Below are 4,621 nucleotides of genomic sequence, written 5' to 3'. Positions count from 1 at the left end.
ATCTTCTCTATTCCCAGTGTCAGGAAGAACAACATCTAGTCAGGAGGCGTCTCCCTGGACTCAAAAGGTTGTCCAAGTTTGCTCTGGGCCACTGAGGTTTCTGCTCCAGCCATGGGCCATGTTCTTCTCTTTGAATTGTGTTGGTTGTCGTGGTTTTTCTTCCAAATTACTGCTTGCTGTACTTCCTCTTGGAAATATGTACAGGGCTGTTTCATTACCTAGTCCTTTGTTTTCCTTGTTCTGGTATAAATGTATCAGCATGTACAAATGTGACCCTAACAGGCAGTAAAAGCTAATCACAGGAGGTTTCTGCCTTGCTACCACCCCACAGGACAGTGCAGCATTAATCAAAGGTCTGAGCCAGGCATCTCCACACCTTGTTAAGGGACAAAACCCGGAGCCCCCTGTGGTGCTGGCACAGCACGGGGAGCTTTGTTGGACATGGGTTGGACACTGACTGATGACAACACCCACCACAGTCCACCAGGAACCACCTCCAGGGAGCTCCAAACCAGCACGTTGTGTTCCAGCCAGCACAAAGAACCACCAAACCTCACCTCAGACAACACTGATCACCACCGGGAAACCAAAACCCTTTAACTTCCTGCAAAGCTCTTAAATATCCACCTTCCTCCTGCCTCCCTGCACCCAGCGTGGAAAGGGCAGGGAGCCCCATGGAGAAAAGCTGGGTGGAGGCAGCAGCAAACACAGAGCTGATGAAAGAGATGTTTTTCCTGGGGGTTGGCTACCCCTGGCTGGTGCTGTGGAGTGCAGCCCACCAGGGCTGAGCACAGCAGGGGAGTTGCTGCTCTCTTCATCCCTCCAAGAGTCGTCTTCAGGTCAGGGAATTAAAAGCTGCTCCTTTTCCACTTGGTAGCACCACCAGCAATGCTTCAAATACTGCTCCTTGGCTCTCTTTGACAGCAGAGAGACCTGGAATGTGAGGGGAAGAGAAGGGCCAAGCACTGGTCCCTTCTCCCCCTTACAGGTCCTGGAAATGAGTTTGTCTTCCTTTCTGGAAATTTGCCCTTCAGCTGGCAAACAGAGATTGATTTTTTTCTGGGGGTTGTAGAAACTGGAAATGAAAACAGATAATTTTAATATTAGCAACAATTTCATTTCATTACCACCTTTTCTTGCTAAAACATCTGTGCTGCTCTTTGCCAGATCAGCTCCATGGTTTGCAAGAGCAGCCAGAGGAAATGATATTTGGACTTTTATCACAGTGTAGATGAGAATCTTTCTTGTTGGATCTGTGCAAATGACAGTGGCACTGAATTGTGATTTTTGGAAACAGAATAACTGCTCCTGACATCTCCCCAAACTTGATCTTTACAGGTTTAAATATTTTCCTCATCACATTATGCTTCTTCCAACTGTCTTTTTATAGCCTAAGACAAATGACTTAAACATCACAGTAATATAAAAAAGATTTTTTTCAGGTTGGGAATCTGTTTGATTTCTGTGCACACACCCAGGGCTGTACCAAACATGTCAGGCAGGACTGTTTCATTTGGAGGGATTTGGTTTTAAATGGGTGAGCACTTGATTGTTATTGAATAACATGACACAACAAGAGATGTGTGGCTGGGCACTGCTCTGTCCTGCTGTAATTCCATAGAAACCATGCATGGAAAAAAAAGAAAGGAGAAACCAGAGAAAACCTCAAAACCTCATTTTAAAACCCAGCTCAAGGTTTTTATGAGGTTGGGTAACTCAGGAGTCTTCCTGCAGAAGTGCTGAATCCACACCTCCCTTCCCTTTCCCTTTCCCTTTCCCTTTCCCTTTCCCTTTCCCTTTCCCTTTCCCTTTCCCTTTCCCTTTCCCTTTCCCTTTCCCTTTCCCTTTCCCTTTCCCTTTCCCTTTCCCTTTCCCTTTCCCTTTCCCTTTCCCTTTCCCTTTCCCTTTCCCTTTCCCTTTCCCTTTCCCTTTCCCTTTTGCCTTCCCTTCCCTCTCTAAGTGGGATAATCACTCTGTTGTTTCAGGGCAACAATTAAGCTCATTAACATCTTTTTTCTTAAAAAGACAAAGCAGTTCCCTTTGCTTTGACTAATCCAACCAGCCACCAGCAGCCTGTCAGCCAAAGAGACTTTACAAATCCAAACTCTTGGCTGTGCAGGTGAAGGGGGTGTGTGGAGACAGTGGGGACCTGCTCAGCATCCTTGGGAGGGGTTTGATCTCTCGGGTGTAGGAGACTCTGCTGCCTCTGGCTGAGACTGAGCCTGGGGCAGGGAGGGACCATGTCCTGCCTGCCAGGGCTGTGCCAGAAGCTGTGTCACCCACTCCAGGAGATGCAGGAGGAGTTGAACAGGCTGTATGGTGTCGGGAAAGATGATTTATGGGCCCTTCCCAGAGACAGGAGGCTGTGGGTTTTCAGGACACACTCAGAGCCAAGTCCTTGTAACTTTAACTGGCCAAACCTGAGCAACATGAGCCCTGCACCATGGAACTCCTGTCCAGCTTGTTCCTTGGCCAGGGCTCTCACCAGATGTCCCATTGACAGCTGACATTAGCACAGCCCAGGGCTGCCAAACACTAATTCCATCAGCACCAAGGCCCCTTGTCCCCATCACACAGGCTTGGACACCCCTTTCCCATCACAATGTGACCTCTGACGCTTAATTGTGGGATTGCTCTTGGTCAGGGTCTCCTGAGAGCTTCTCAAGCAGCACAGACGACTCTGTGTCCTTATTGCAGACCTTGGGTGTTGATAACCTCACGTGCACGAGCATGTGAGGAGCTTTTGGGAGCTTGTGGAACATCCCTGGTAGTTTCCTTGCTCTGCCCTATCCCACTTTGAGCAGTGGGTTCTCCCAGTGCTACAGATCATTTAGTGTTTTTCAGTCTGCCTTGTCAATCCCTCCAGGCACCTCCAGGTCCTCCCTGGTGGAGCTGATACCAGATTGCAAGCCCAGATCCATGCTGACCCCCTGTGAGGCACCAGTTCACACTCCTGGAAGGACGTGGGAAAGCACCAGTACTGTGCCAGAGTTCTTCAGGGGATTCTGGTAATAACTGACCATATTTCCCATTTATTTCCCTTTTCCCACTGAAAGGAAGTACTGGAAATCCCAAGGTAAGATTTGCCATCTGTTCCCTTTATCTTTCTTAAAGGGAATTGTACTGAAGCACCTTAATGGAGAGACAATTCCTGCCCGTGTAAGGGCTGATGGTGTCCCTTGGCTGTGTCTGTACCTGGCTGTGAGTGCAAACAGCAGCTCCTCACAGCATTTTGGGCACTGAGAGCAGGAAGCCTCGGAAGGGATTCATCTGTAGAACAAGGCAGGCAGGGTGGGGGAGTTGGTCCCTTTTTTTTCCCTTCTGCTTTGTGAAGAAGTTACAAACTGCCCTGGACAGCACAGCTGCAGCTGGGAGCACTCGTGTAACCAACTAAAATGGGTCTTGTGGGAAGCCAAGTCCTCTGTTGGACTGATACATTCAAAGCTCATTGGATAAGATGCAGAGAGACGGGAGAACAACTCAGGAGCTCCCACTTCCCAGAGGCTTCCCATGATCCAGACCTGTTTCTCTATTGTTTCCCCAGCACAATGACTCTTACTATACTTTTCTGGACCAAGGCTGGACTTTGGTCTGGTGGGACTGAAGTGTAGCATCACCTCCATCTCCATGAGGTCAGACTAAACCCAGTGTGCACTGGAGTAGCCTGAGGTTCTTTGGCAGAGTTGGTCCTTTCCCTGCCTTCCTTCCCACATCAGCCAGCAAATGCAGTTCTCAAAGTAGTTTCAGGGCACATCTGCCAGGGGAGTCACTACAAAGTTACCAAATTTGCAAGTCCTAAGTGGTTGGGAGGGGGAGACAGATGCTGAGCACTCCTTGAAGCTGCTGTGGTGCTTTTCTTTACCATCAGGCTTCAGGTGCCTGTGTGATACATCCATTCCAACAGCCCTGGGAAAGCCTGTTGAATAGTTTTCCTTGGATTGACCTCACTTGTATTAGTTGAACACAGAATTATCCCTTCTGACTGCAAGGCTTCTGCTGCAAAATCCTTCCCAGGCCTTTTCCAAAGCTTCAGTAACAGCAAAGGTGTCTTTTCAAGGACCACTAACTCCTAGAAGCACTAGCACAACCTCATTTCCCAACTGTGTGAAAGCAATGAACCTCCTAAACTTTAACTGCTGTTCTGGAGTGCCTGAAAAGGTCTTATTAATTAGGAACTGTGCTGATTATACCTTGTTCTTTCAAGGCCATAAGCAGAGCTGAGCAAAGAATTGAAAACTAGTCATTCAATGAGTTAATTACTTTCAGCAGAGTTTGTGCTGTCCAGTGAAATGATCCGACTGATCCCATATCCCAAATTGTGCAGTTATGGCTTTAAGTGGGCTTGTCCTACTGTAACTTTATTATGACAGAGAGAATTCCAGCCCTTGTGCTCTGCTGGAACCAGTTACATAGCTGTGACCTCATCCCAGAATCCCTGAGGTTGGAAAAGACTTTCAAGATCATCAAGTCAATGAAGATGGGGAAGGGCCTTGATTTGAAGGTGTGTGAGGACACTGAGGGCACTTGGTGTGTTCAGCTGGAGCAGAGGAGACTGAGGGGAGAGCTCAGTGCAGTTCCAACTGCCTGGGCAGGGGCAGAGGAGGGGCAGGGACTGAGCTCT

At 48.3% G+C, this 4,621-nt stretch overlaps 1 long non-coding RNA gene across 1 annotated transcript; it reads right to left on the bottom strand.

Moving 5' to 3' along the window:
- Window positions 1-781: 781 nt before the first annotated feature.
- On the bottom strand, window positions 782-4,348 carry LOC115307998. Its single transcript, XR_003916354.1, has 3 exons — window positions 4,261-4,348; window positions 3,618-3,754; window positions 782-1,075 (listed from the first exon to the last, which is right to left on the bottom strand). It is a non-coding gene; the product is annotated as an uncharacterized LOC115307998 (long non-coding RNA).
- Between the last annotated feature and the right edge of the window lie 273 nt (window positions 4,349-4,621).

Source organism: Manacus vitellinus, unplaced genomic scaffold (assembly GCF_001715985.3).
Source record: "Manacus vitellinus isolate BGI_N305 unplaced genomic scaffold, ASM171598v3 scaffold_84_pilon, whole genome shotgun sequence".
Lineage (NCBI taxonomy): Eukaryota > Metazoa > Chordata > Aves > Passeriformes > Pipridae > Manacus > Manacus vitellinus.
The sequence above is the reverse complement of the archived record's forward strand: the minus strand, read 5'-3'. Positions and strand labels throughout refer to the sequence as shown.